The sequence below is a fragment of the Ambystoma mexicanum genome, chromosome 3p (genome assembly GCF_040938575.1).
Source record: "Ambystoma mexicanum isolate Mex_15411 chromosome 3p, UKY_AmexF1_1, whole genome shotgun sequence".
Taxonomy (NCBI): Eukaryota; Metazoa; Chordata; class Amphibia; order Caudata; family Ambystomatidae; genus Ambystoma; species Ambystoma mexicanum.
Window position 1 is genome coordinate 312,620,036 of NC_090925.1, and position 14,901 is coordinate 312,634,936.

Below are 14,901 nucleotides of genomic sequence, written 5' to 3' on the forward strand. Positions count from 1 at the left end.
AAGGGACCGTACGGAGGACTACTTTAGCCTTTTGGAAAAACTATATACGGTTCTGTAGAGGGGAGAGCTTGCAGTTCTCCCATTCTTCTAGCCATAATAATGGCTACTAAAAATGTCGTTTTCCAGGTTAGAAGTTCCAGTTTGCTGGATGCCATAGGGTAGAATGGTTTTTGCATTAAAGCTGACAAAACTACATTGAGATCCCATTGAGGTGGAGGTTTACGAACAAGGGGATGTAAAAGTAAAAGGCCCTCAAAGTGCCTACGAATGGCTTTGTTTGACAGAGTGAAAGATGTATGTAGTGTTTGCAAGTGTCTACTTTGACACCTGTGGAAACTACATGAGACATGAAGGACATGACAATCAATAGAAGCCTCTAGAGGGTTACGGTTGCGGACTAAGGTGCAGTGACAGAACCGGGTTGCGGTCTAAGGTGCAGTGACAGAACCGTAACCATTTGCTACGATATCCCTTCTTAGTAGAAGCTTTTCTGGAAGCTGACATGATGGTTAGATTTTGCTCTGACAATTGTAAGCGGGAGAAGGCTAGTTTTTCAGGAACCAGGCCTTCAAGTTCAGCAATTGAGGGGAGGGATGAAGAACCTACCCTTTCTTTTGAGTCAACATATCCCTTGATGATGGGAGATCTAATTTGGAAGTCACTGCTATTTCCAGGAGGTCTGGAAACCAAATCTGGCGTCGCCAGAACAGAGCTATACGAATCACTGTCGGCTTCTGTGACATTTTGAATTTGAGCAATGTTTTGTGTATTAATGGGAGAGGTGGAAAAGAAGTACTAGCTTCGACCAATCCAGGTGTACAGCATCTCCCAGGAACTGAACACCCTGACCCTGACATGGCCCAATACCAAATCTTCTGTGCCAGGAGACACAGGGGAAGGGAATAAGTACCCCCCCCCCCCCACTTGATATAGAACACTGCAGTGGAATTGTCCGTGAGAATTTTCACCACCTTTCCTTGAAGCGAGGAAAGACATTATTTTAGAGCGAGAAATATGGCTCTTAGCTACAGGACATGTATGTGGTCCCTCTTTTCTTGAGATGACCAAAGGCCATGTGCTGTTAGACTTATATAATGGGCTCCCCAACCGTACTCGGATGAGTCTGTTGTAATAACCATTTGGTGAACAGGAGTCTGAAAAGGAGACCAGATTAATAGGTTCTCTGGGGAGTTCTACCAGATTAGTGAGTCCTGAACTTGCTTTGGAATTTGAATTTTCATTTCCTGAGAATGCAACAGTTGGTTCCAGGTGCAGACAAGATGCCACTGAACCGTTCTCATACAGAGTCTTGCAAGGGGAACTAGGTTTATACAAGAGGCCATTAGCCCCAAGAGCCTTTGAAACCACCAAGCTGTTAGAACTGGATGTGTTCAGAACTTCAAGACAACATTGAATTTCTTCCCCCCCCCCCATTCTGGGGGAGGGAAGGCTCCGTGTAGAGCAGTATCTATAACTGCTCAAACAAATTGGATCCTTTCCGAAGGGATGAGTTTGGATTTTGCCATGTTTATGGAAAACGCTAGGTTGAAAAGTGTGTGGCATGTAAATTGCATCTTTTGAAGCAATTCCTCCGGAGACTGGGCCTTGAGTAGCCAGTCATCTAGCTAAGGATATAGATGTACTGTCCTTAACCGAAGGTAAGCTGCCACTGTGCCCAGAATTTTTGTGAAAACCCTGGGAGCAGAAATGAGTCCTAAGGGCAGACATGTGTACTGGTAATGAGACTTTCCTATGGTGAACCTCAGGAACTGATGGTCATCTTTAAAGATGGGAATGTGAAAATAAGCATCCTGTAGATCTATAGATGCCATCCAATCGTTGAGATGGAGAGGATAGAATATGAGGAATGGTCACCATATTGAAGGTTTCGATTAAAAGAAATTGGTTGAGATCTGGGGGATCTAGAAATGTCCGGAACCCACTGGGTTTCTATCGGATCAGAAAGTAACAGGAATAAACCCCCCAACCTAATTCCTCTTGAGGGACCAATTCTATCACTCCTGAGGAAAGGAGTTTTTGGATCTCTTCCAGGAGCTCTGGGGAAGATTTTTGGATCTATGGCGGAGAGGATGGGAGAATAGACAGAAGGGCAAGACGGTAACCATGTAGAATAATATTCAAGACCCATTCCTCTTGAGTAATGCTTTCCCAATGAGGAAGAAAGTTGGACACCCTTCCTGCTACCGGGGGGATGTATGCTCCTTGATGATAGTAGGAGTGGAAGGTATGCACATGCCCGAAAGGAAGTCAAATTGACTTCTTTTGTTCGTGAAAAATTTGACGAAGTGGACCTCCCGACTTAGATTTGGGTTTAAATCTTCTCTTCTTAGAAGAGTAATAAGATTTTGCGGAAGTGGCAGGATCACTGTTTCCTTGAGGACGTGGTTTTAATGATTTAAAGTTTTGGTGATACGGTTGTTTCACCGAAATTGAGCTAAGGGTTTTAGCGGCAGTGACACTGGCTTTACGTTTTTGAAGGACCTTATCAGTAGAAGGATCAAAAAGTGTTTTGCCATCAAAAGGAAGGTCAAGAACTTTCTATTGAATATCCTGGTGAAGAGAAGAGGCTGATAAATATGCGTGTCGACGCGTGCAGACTGCATTAGTGACTGCTCTTGCTGGAGTTCCTTAACCACTTGGAGCTGTTGGATAGCTGCCTCTCTACCTTCTGAAATCCAAAAGGAAACCTCATCAGCGGCTACCTGAGGGAGCATGTCTGTAAAACGTGCCAGGTCCTCCAAATTAAGGCCATTAAATTGTTAGGGAGGATTCTAAGAAATGTGCTAATTCCCTCTACCTTAGAGACCCCCAGCAACTTTGCTGGATTTTGAGGACTTGATTTTTTTACCTGGGGAGAGAGAGACCCTTTTTCGTGTATTTTAAAGTGATTTTGTACTCGTTTCTTTTGGTTATGGAGCCTGACTAACTCCATAGGCATCAACTTTTACATTGTGCCACACAGCACCTTCAGTGCAGTGGGCACAGGGGAAGTCTTTCAGATTTCCCAAAGGTTTAAATACCTTCTCTGGGAAAAACTACTGTTTCCCAGAGCAGTAAAGTGAAATTGACTTTACTTACATGAATAACTTTCTAGACCAAGCACACACTATTTTACAATAGGGTGCTGGAGGGGTTTTCCTACAATCCCCTTTGTCTAGCTTCTCATGTACCAATTTTATGTTACCCTTTCTTCAATGAATGGCTGTTGGCAGTGGTTTCATTTAACTACTGTGGTGTGCATTTACCGAAGGGTGCGTTCGCAGCTGCAGTAAAGCACCAAACGGTGACATTTCTGTCAAAATGGCCCAGTCTTCTTTTTTCGCCATTTCCTTGTGGAAAGGTCCTTCTTGGGATTTACTCTGCAAGCCAAACCAGGTTTGGTCCCATTGTTCGCTTTGCCTTTGGTGGGATTCACGAGTAAAGTCCACCTCTGGCTCCAGGGTGTCTTGGGTGGGCAGGAAGTGAGGGAGGTACCCAAAACTCCCTGTGCTTAGTCTCCTAGGAGACCCAAATGCACTCTGTAGTGATTGGCCGGCTGACTATCTGGCAAGGACAGCCACCCTGCTGGGTGAGTGACAGCTAGGCTGGAATGAATGGGAGAAAACTGAATAAAAGGCAAGGCTTTTTGGCTTGGAAGGCAGAGTCGACCACTGGACGAAGGAACCGAAGAAGAACTTGAAGACGATGCCTGCTGCAACTCCTTGACCGTTTGTTTGCCCGGTGAAGCACTGCTGCTGTGCTGAAACTCCAAATTCATATCGCCAGAGGCCCCTGCAAGGACGACTTCTCCCCTTGAGTTGGTGGGACCAATCAACTCCAAAGTAAGCCACCAGGACATCCTTCTCTGAGCTGGTTGAATTGCCACAGAGTTGCTGCTGGAAACCGTATAGCCAGGGAGAGGAACAACAGATTGTGTGCGTTGCTTTTAAGCTGGCCTAGAGCTCCAGGAAGATCCTCTTGACTCCCAGGAAGCAGGATTGAGCCCCCTCAACAAAGTGCGGGACCCCAGAAACAAGGAAATCCCATCTCGACAGCCATGAACCGCAGCGTTGCTATTTGCAGTAGACGCGAGGAGCTGAAACACCGAACAGCCACAGATTTGAAGATTGCTGGTTGCGAGCAGTGACCGTCCAATTGCAGTGCAGCAGTCCCCAGAAGTCCTTCCTCTTGTCCCCACGACTGAGGCCCAGGATCAGTGAGATCTACAGAGCTGCTCAGGAACAAAAGTCATCTGCTGCACTTGTTCTTCAATACAAAGGTACTGTAAAATATCTGAGAGAACTTACCTCTTGCTGTAGAGTTGCTTGCATCTTCTACTACTCACAAGTCTAAACAGCTTGTGGCCCAACATTAGATTCTTCCCTTCTTCAAAGGCTTCTAAACCATTGTGCAAATACTTTTTCTACTTACCTACCAGAGGTGCTTCATCCTATATAAGACTTTTGCCCATTGAATTTGGCTTAGCCTATTATACTGAAAGACTCTGCTTAGGAGATCCAAAAGTATTTGCCTGCTTAAGAATATTTGTGATCTCTTGTTTGTTCTAATCACCTTTTCCTTTTACCAACTTCTAAGAGTGTTCTAAATGCCAACAGTAAGATATTAATGTCCCCAGCTCCCTAGCTATTGAAGTCACCTGAGGGTGTAGGTTGTGTCTGTGGGCCTTCCCAAAAGTGTCTTTGCTGATTTAGAAACTAAGTGTGCATAATATTGAAGTGCATTTGTGTGTTACTATTATATTGCTGCCTTCCGAGGAAGGCTTATTCTAACTGACTGATAAATTAATAATTGTTTTTTCAAGAAACCTTGTATGAGAGAGTTTATTTGAACACTGGTCACTGCGAATCTCTATGTAGCTACCCTACAGCTAACATTGACCCCTCTTGAGATAAGTCTGGCTGCTCAACACTCTACCAAAACTGTGTAGTAGAAGCTTATACAAAAGGTTGAGTTTCCTATTACCTGTAGTCAGGGTTGTTGTAGTGTTCCCAAAGGGAACTGCATACAATCTTGCCTAACATAAATCATGCTAAAACTGTAGCAGTGTTTACTTGCCTGAGTTATAAGGTTGCATTAGTGTAGGGCCGTTTACCTTGAGCCTCCCATGCTTTCACATTCTTATCAAGAACTCAAGCTGGAGATGGAGAAGGACCTTTTCCCTTGGTGCGTAGGGCAGCTGAAACTACCGCAGATTGTGCAGAAACATTTCCCATAAGTATGAAAGGCTCTTCCTTAGGCACCTTATAGTTGGTGTCTAAAGTTTTGGAGATGTGAATGAGGTTTTCCCCAACGTTCTAATGCTTGCTCTTGTAGAGGTAACTCGATGGGAAGTGGATTTTTAGACTGCTGAGATGGCAGTTTAGCAAATACACCAGCCGTTTCAGGCTTAACCTTAGGAAGGATTTCCAAGGCCTGCATGGCTTTTGCCACAATCTCATTAAACACCTTAGATGGTGACGGAGCGGCGTTGTCCTCCAAGTCTGTGTCACAATCTTTGGAGATTTTTTGTTTCTTGGGCGGAGGTGCTGAATCCTCGTTGTCAACTGACACAGTGATTGGTTCAGGAATAGGATCGGTGGGCACTGATTCCCAAGGAGGTATAATAGGTGACCTGTTGTCTTTAATACGTTGAGCTAGAACTTCTAGGAAGGGCTCAGAAACCATGGTTTCCAGTACTGTATTCGTTATGTCATTCGCCATTTGAGAATTACTAGATTGGGGTTCTTTTAACGTAAAAGGAAATGTAGTAAAGTCAACCCTGGTAGACAGATGGTTTGGATTGTGGATGTTGAAAACCACAGGTGTAGGCACTTGGATATTGGTTTAAACCAGCTGTGGTCCAGATTGTGCTGGGACCTGTGTTGGTTGAGCCAAATTGTACTCAGACTGAGGAGAAAATTGAGGCAAAATATAAGGTGAATTCACTCTCATAGGAGTGCTGAATAATTGTTCCAGAGGAACTGTAAACAATTTGGAAGCATCAAAGTCTTCCGAGTCAGAAACTAGAATATAATTATCTTTTTTGACTCTCCGGTACCGAATCAGAGATGGATACAATGGGTGATTTATTCCACTTGCACTTCCTTGGAGAAGTCTGTACCAGACTGGATCTCAAGTGAGAATGCTCATGCCTCTTGTGAGAGGACTTCTATGACTTATTCTGTACCAAGGAACTCGAGGGCTCAACTGCGGTTACCAAGGATAAGATGTTGTCCTTCAGTACCGAAGTATCAGAGGTTTTACATGCAGTAGCCAACTTGGCTGTAGCAGATACAGGGGAATCAGAAGGTACCGAGTGAACCCCAGAGGCATGTGCCTCTTTGAAGGAACCCTTGTCTGTTCTGTTTACCGAGGCAATAGAGGTATCCCCGGTACCGTAATAATTTTGTCTGGTGTAAATAATTCTTCCGGTACCGAGTGGATCTTCCCAGATACTTTACCACCTAGAGGTACTAGTGTTTTCCCACCCAAAGGTACTCTCGGGTGAACACGCCCGGGGTTTCCCCCTGAACTGTTAGGGAGAATTTTCATTTGTGTGCTAATTTCCTCATACCTTGGAGACTCCCAGCTCTTTTGATGGACTTAGGACGTCTTAACTAACTCCTGAGTGATTGTGACCTTTTTGTCACTCCCTCCTGTTTCCCCCCCCCACGAATAGGATTGTTGGGTAAGAATTGATGTAGTAACACTATGTGAGACTACACAAGACTTATCTGCTCGGTATTAGGTAACCCACCTTTTGGTATAGGTCTGTACTATACAAGTTGGTACTGTAACTAAGCAGCCAGGCTTATTTTAAGAGGGGTACATGTGAGCTGTAAAGGTGTAGCAATGACATTCGTAAATTTAAGTAACTAAGTAACACTTATTCCTTCACCATCCGCTGCGAGAAGGCGCTCCGACCGAGACAGTGAAGTTGCAGGAGCAGCTTCATCCATCTCCACCATGCGTGGTATCATAGGTAAGTTTTGGGCTTGTTTGTAGCAGACTGCAAAGCTCCAACATTACGTTGCTTCGAATTTCCGAAATTCGCCCAAAATCATCGGCAACCTGACGTGATCAACGACCGTGTTTCCAGCTTTCTATAAAGCAGATCCTTTCCACTCGAAATGCTTTTTGCACTAAATCGGCACGGCTTACAACGAGGCTCCGACCCTTCTAAGATGGCTGCCCCGCTTCAGTGACCCACTCCATTCCACCAACTGTGGCAGTAGCAACTCCTGATTGGCTGCCAAATTGCTTTTGCCCGATTGGTCTTCGCTGGCAGGCGAACGCCGGCCCAGAACGAAGGCACAGGAATAAGGCACAGCTGACTGAGCTGACCTAGCGTGCCGGGCTGCGGTCTGCCGCCACTTATCTGCTGTCCCTCCTTATCCGGATCCCCTCTGACTTCAACACCCTCACGGTGAGGCCCCAGGGGCGTTTACTGTAGTGCACATACGACTGTGCCGTATCTAGGCTGCTACTGTTCACCACATGCCATACAGCCAGCATTTCCTGATATCTTGTTTTGTTGCTTGATTTGCGTGCCACAAGTTAACGCTGCTTTCTAGCCCTACTACCTAAAGACACCGCCGCCCAATCGAATGCCTTGCGCATATGTAAATGCTCCACACGTACCGCATATCGCCAACTGTGCCTCGTCCGTGTAGCCCGAGTTTAAGTGTGTGTGTAGCACTGCGCCCCACGCACCTAACCATAAGCATGCCTCAAACACCTTGCCATGGCAATGTCCCCTCTGTCTCCACTTGACTCTACAATAGTGAACCCGTGCCTATACTACAAACACAGCACTGCTGTCCTCATAGGCCTCTATGCTAGCTCCTACCTAGTGCCTTTGCCCGCCGTGCGTGCCCTACCATGTATGTGCCTAGCCTATATACTGTACTCTGCCTATGTACCTAGTTTAGATACTATGCCTTGCCTGATCTGTGCCTAGCCTAGACATTGCAGACTATTGTGGTTATGGTGATCCCAATATATATACCTGTGCCTATCCTATATACTGTACTCTGCCTTTGTACCTAGTTTAGATACTATGCCTTGCCTGATCTGTGCCTAGCCTAGACATTGCAGACCATTGTGGTTATGGTGATCCCAATATATATACCTGTGCCTCACTCACCAGTACCCCAGCCTGCCTGACATTCGGTTACTACTTGATACTAGCCCAACCCTCTGACATAGTTATTTGGCACTACCCTACCCAATGTCACCGATGTCCCATATTCGTCAATCCTCTGCACTGTGTCTCTGCCTCAGTGCCACTATTATGCTACTCTGGCTCACCGTGATCATGTTCCCCTTTCATGTCATGCAAAGCAATATACCTTGCAATGGTAACAGTTATATAGCCCATAAAAATGGTCTAGCGAGACTTGCCTGCCCAAGACATCACCCTATCATCTGCCCCACACCGTTCTTGCCCTCCACACCAGCCTTCCTCCCTGTCTCACACTCCGCCCATCCTACCCATGGCTACTCCCACTCTACTGATGTCCTAGCCAACAAGAACTCAGATAGCTCCAAGCGGAACATTACCGACACGAGAGCATCCTGCCCCACCCCTGACTACAGCCCCACTAGAACCATTGACCTAACGGTCTCTCATACCACTACCCTCAACCTAACCGATCGCAACAATAGACTTGGTGCCAGAATCCACCATAGAACTAGCAATCGCCCAGCTAAACTACCTGACAAGACCAACAATCACACTGTAACTTCCATCAATTCCACCCCTCTTACACTAAAAGGAGCTCTTCTAAATGTTAGCTCATTAGTCGGCCACTCCATAGAAACCGCTGACATCATTCTGACAAATAACCTGGACTTCCTTGCAGTGACTGAAACCTGGTTGCAGGATGCTGCGGGACCCTCTCTTACCTTAGCTATCCCTGATAACTACACCATCCTCAGAGTAGACAGACCTAACGCTCAAGGAGGTGGTGTAGCCATCATCTTTAAATCCTCGCTTGACATTAGACTAGCCTCCTCCTCTCCACTTAAATCATGTGAGCATCTCATAGCTAAACTACAAACTTCCCCTAAGAGTACTATCACGATGCATCTAATTTACAGACCCCCGGGTCCACCTGGCTCATTTGAGGAAGATCTCTCCTCACTAGTAGCCAAAAGCTCCAAACCCTCAGCACAAATGATTATACTTGGAGACTTCAATCTTGGGTTTATTGACCCTCATGACACCCCAGCTATTGCCCTGGCCACAGCATTAGAGGAGCATGGCCTCCTACAACTCTGCTCCAAACCCACCCACTCGAAGGGCAGAACTCTTGACTGGGTAGCCGCCCTTAACTGCAACATTACCCTGAAGGACCCCTTACAGCTCATCTGGACGGATCACTACTTCCTCCCATTTGACATGAATATCAGCAACCTAGTGCATAAAAGGCCTGTTATTGTACCGGCCAGCCCAACGAAGAATAAAAGCACCATCACAGTGGAAGCCTTAATAACCCTGGTGGCCCCTACTCTGAGCGCACTACCAGCTACAACTGGCTTGAACCTGCTGGTCAACGCCTATAATGATTCCATGGCTAAAGCTATCGATATCATTGCCCCACTAAAAATGCGCAAAGGTAAAACGAAAGCGCACTGAACACTTGGTACACCCCTGAGCTCAAACTTCTCTGACAACGAAAAATTAAACTTGAAACACTATGGAAATCAGCACCCTCAGTAGCTAATAGAACTAATCTCACCAATATCACCACTCTCTACAAAAACGAGATCACACACGCTAAGAAAGAATCTCTTAATTCCAGGATCTCTCAGGCAGGCTCTAGCACTAAAGAGCTTTTTAACATCCTAAAGGAATTAGAAAACCCTATTCCTCCCACTGATACCTGCACAAAGGATAAACCGTGGTGCACAGGGATCCAGAACGCCCTTGCCAACAAAATATCAGGGCTCCAACCAAAATTGAAAACAAACGACAACAATTTACTCATGGTCCTACTTCCAGTTCCACCCTTCCATCACCCACCGCCACCAGCTCAGGCTTTACTTTCAAAAAGGTAACCATACCTGAAGTACAAAAAAGTATAGCCTCCTTGAAACCCTCAAACTGTAAGGGGGACAGCTGCCCCGCACAGATCATAAAAGATGCAGCCAGGGATCTACCCCCCTTCATTACCAAACTAATAAACCGGTCATTCACCAGCAACACAGTCCCAAGTATTCTGAAACAATCTTGGGTCCTACCACTGCTAAAAAAACAAACTCTCGACCCAGATATACCCACGAATTATAGACCAATTACCACTGTCCCATTCTTACTAAAAATTCTTGACATAGTGGCCTATCTACAAATTCAGGATTACCTTGAGACAAACCAATTACTAGGAATTCGTCAGTCTGGCTTTCGTCCTCAACATGGGACGGAAACGGCCCTTGTTGATCTCAAGAGCCAGATAGACGAACTCAAAGATAAAGGTAGGGCTGCCATCCTTCTTCTCCTAGACCTCTCTGCTGCCTTTGACCTAGTTGACCATAAATTCTTGTGCAACCACTTGTCATCAGCAGCACACTTCTCCCACTCTGCGGGCATATGGATCCAATCCTTCCTTGACAACAGGACCATGCGGGTCTTCTCACCATTAGCAGTGGCCGACGCTATTCCCATTACTTGCGGTGTCCCACAAGGCTCTTATGTTTCAGCTACTTTGTATAATATATTTACAAAGCCCCTATTCGACAAGCTGGACCATCTGGGTGTCACCTACACCAACTATGCAGATGACACCCAGATACTCCTCACTCTATCTGGCAATTACAACTCGGACACCAACCGGATCAGTGAAGTCTTCTCCATCATTCAGGCATGGATGGCCACACATGGCCTCTGCCTGAATGATGACGAGACCGAACTGCTCCTTGTCGGCTCACCTAATATCATCCTGAAACTCAGCCCCAGCTACACTAGCTTCACCATTGATGGCAACACCATTCCCATCGCCAAAAGTGTAAAGACACTTGGTTTCTATCTAGACACAAATACCAACCTCTCCAAACAAATCAATATGACCGTCTCAGCCACTGCTTACACAGGTAAGCTAATTAGGGCCTGTATACCTTTGATCTCCCCTAACAACTGCCTCACTTTAGCCAGAGCACTCATACAGTCCGAACTGGATTACTGTAACAGCCTTTATGTAGGCGCAAACAAATCTGTAATCAATAAACTGCAAGTTCTACAAAATAATGCACTCCGTGCCGCCGTCAATATTCCTAGGAGAGAACATATCTCGGCTACAAGAATTTCATGTAAATGGCTCTCTATCCAACAAAAAAATAGATCTAAAAACCATTTGCCTCGCCTACAAAGCACTCAACCACCTAGCTCCGCCCTATCTAACCAATAAATTCACCTTGAGACAGAAAACCAGAATTACCAGATCCTCCAACTGACGGTGCCCAAATATACCCTTAAAAGAGCCGGTGGAACCAGCTTCCCAGTTCTAGCATCACAACTGTGGAACACTATTCCACTAGATATCAAATCCACCCCACCTTCCAACCTTTCAGAACTAAGGTCATCACCTGGCTATTCAATAAATAACCAACTATGTATGTATGCCTAATGTATGAATGTATCCCTCACAATGTCTGCTTGCCACTTGCACCAACTGCATTCTTGTAAATTGTATATATGCTGCACAAATGTACAAATGCTCCTCACCTATGCCTGTAACATGATGTTTAAGTGCCTATATACCCCTGGGTCTGGAGCGCTATACAAATAAAATAAACAAACAAACTTACTTACACTCAAGGTTTCCGTTATAAATAGTTATTTATTTAATTAACATCAAGTTATAAATAAGCGTTCTTTAAAAAAGCAATTCTTGTAACAATGTAGATACACTTTAAAATCACTTTTCAGAATCAGACTAAGTTAATGGATAATCTTTGGATATGCTTCTTACACAGTTCCTACACCCTGAGGTGACTTCATTCACAAGGACAGTAATGGCATTTATGTATTACACTAGTCATACTGTGCAGATTCTAAGGTTGCAGAAAGGAAAGGTTTAAGGAAGGAAAAGGTTAAACAGGTTCTCAGTACATGTGAAGAAATGTACATCTTCCAATGAAATCTAGACAAGCCTTTCCCAGCAATAAGCCTAAAACCACATATGAGGGACAAACAATATCAAAGGCAATGGGCTAAAATAGTCTGCAGGGAGTCAGGTCAGCCAAAGTCAATTGGAGCACAGTCTATGGAGCTGAGGTACTTCTTAGAATCAAAGTCTTGCACAAAGTTAGAGAGTTTGTTAAGAAACTCACTTGTAAGGTCACAAGCTGTTAAGCCTGTGAGAAACAGAGTTGGAATCAACTCCAAAGGTAAGCCACTGCAAGTCTCAACTGAGAAAAGCACAGCTCAAAGACAATGAGGTAAGCACCCCGAGTCTAAACAGTACCTCTGGTTTGAAGAAGAGTGGTCCAGCTCGATTCTGTCCTGTTACAGCGGTGCAGACCCTGTGTCCCTGAGCCTCAGTCGTGGGGACAAGAGGGAAGATGTCTGGAAGGCTCCTGCGGCAGTAGTTGGAAGGTAATCTGCAGCTATGGGCTCTTTTCGGTTCAGCAGCACTTTGCGGCTTCCCCGCTCGTTAAAACAGCACTGTCGCGCGTCTCAGATACCGGTTGGGCTTCCTTTGCTCGTTGGGTCCAGCACACTGGACAGGGGGACTCTAGGTCGGGTCGTCCTGCTTCTGGAGGGTCCTTAGGAGACACCTGGAGTTTCTAGCCATATTTCAGACGTTGCACTCGACTACGAATTTCTCGACCTCTGGCACTCGGTTCTTGCAGCAGCGACCAAGTACCGCCTGTCGGGGAAGATCGTCCAGTGGAGTTTGTCTCGGGGTTAGTTGGTCACTTCCGAGCGTCTCTATCGAATAGAAAAACGAGTTTCAGCACAGCAGCAGGGCTTCACTGGGCAATTCAAAGGTCCAGGAGGATGCAGCAAGCTTCGTTCACGGTTTCTTCGTCTGGTATTTCTCCCAGTGTTCGACTCCGACTAGTCCCAAAACCCTCGCCTCTTATGCACGTTTCTTCCATTGCTGCACAGCCTAGGCTGTCAATCACACAGCAGGGTGGCTGTCCAGCCACTCAGGACTGGTTGCATTCAGGCATTCCTAGAGACAAAGGGCTCGAACTTGGCTCAACGCACAGAGTAAAACCGAAGAAAGATCACAGAATCAGAAAATGGCGAAAAAAAGAAGACCTGGGCCATTTTGACAAAACTGTCACCCATGGGTGCTGTACTGCAGCTGAGGGTTCAGCCTGCGGTAAGAAAGCAAAATGGAAGGAAACATTAAACCACTGCCACAAGCCTTTTAAAGTAGTGAGGGTAACATACAAATGTTACATGAGAATGTAGGATAAGGGGCTACTAGGTAACCCCCCTCCCCCAGCACTCCACATAAGATGGGGTGTGCTGGACTTACAAAGAGAAAAGGTATGTAAAGTCAATTTCACTTTACCATTCTTGGGAACTGTAGTTCACACAAAAAAAAGGTATTTAAACCTTAAGAGAAATGCAAAGTACTTCTCAGTGACACTGCACTGAAGGTGCTGTGTGTTACCATACCAAAAGTAGATGCCTATGGAGTTTGTCAGACTCCAAAAAAAAAAGAGGAAACACAATCCAAATCAGGTCAAAACACACGAGACAGTGAGAAAAAAAGTCGGTCTCACACACGGGTTAAAATTAAAAAGTCCAGCAAAAGAGCTGGGGGTCTCCAAGGTTGAAGGGAATTAGCAAAGCAATGAGATCTCTCCCTAACAAGGATTGTGTTTCACTGTGTTTAGAGTCTGACAAACTCCATAGGCATCTGCTTTTTGTATAGTGACACACAGCACCCTTAGTGCAGTGTCACTGAGAAGTCCCTTGGATTTCTCTTAAGGTTTAAATACCTTTTCTTGGGTAAACTATGGTTTCCAAGAATAGTAAAGTGAAATTGATCTTACATGCCTTTTTACTTTGTAGGTCCAGCCTGCACCATCTTATGAGGAGTGCTGGGGGTTACCTAGTAGCCCCTTATCCTATCTACACATGTAAAACATTATAGGTTACCCTCACAACTTTAAATGGCTGGTGACAGAGGTTTAATGTGTCTACCTGTTAGGGAAAATTCTCATTTCTGTGCTAATTCCCTTCAACCTTAGAGACCCCCAGCTCTTTTGCTGGACCTTAGGACTTAACATTTTTATCCTGGAGTGAGTGAGACCTTTTTCCTCACTCTCATGTATTTTTAATCTGAGTTGGACTAAATTACTGGTCACAAGAGTAGTAAAGTGAAATTGACTTTACTTACCTGTTTTTCCTATGCAGATCCAGCACACCCCATCTTATGTGGAAGTGCTGGGGGGTTACTTTGTAGCTCCCGTTTCTAATAGCTCATGTAACACTTTTTATGTTACCCTCGCTACATTTAATGGCTGAAGGCAGTGGTTTAATGTTCCTACCATTGTGCAATTTTACCGCAGGCTGAATCCTCAGCTGCAGTGCAGCACCCATGGGTGACCATTTTGTCAAAATGGCTCTGTCTTCTTTTTTCACCATTTTCTGTTTGTGAGGTCTTTCTTGGCTTGTACTCTGTAAGTTGAGACAGGTTTGAGCCCTTTGTGTATTTTGCCTTTGGCAGGCTTCAGCCCTGAAGTCCGCCCTTTGGCTCCAGTGTATCTGGAAGGACATGAAGTGAACGAGGGTCCCGAAACTACCCTGTCCTCTGTCTCTAGGTGTCCCTGAATGAAACCAGTCCCAATTGGCTGGCTGGCTGGCTGTCCGGGAAGGACAGCCACCCTGTTGGGTGATTGACAGCCTACGGCTGTGAATGAATGAGAACGAGCTTAAAA

The 14,901-nt window shown here is 45.4% G+C and overlaps 1 protein-coding gene across 1 annotated transcript in view; it reads right to left on the reverse strand.

Moving 5' to 3' along the window:
• Nucleotides 1-14,901, reverse strand: part of PRPF6 (pre-mRNA processing factor 6) — an 845,164-nt gene that overhangs the window by 546,870 nt on the left and 283,393 nt on the right. The window lies entirely within an intron of this gene.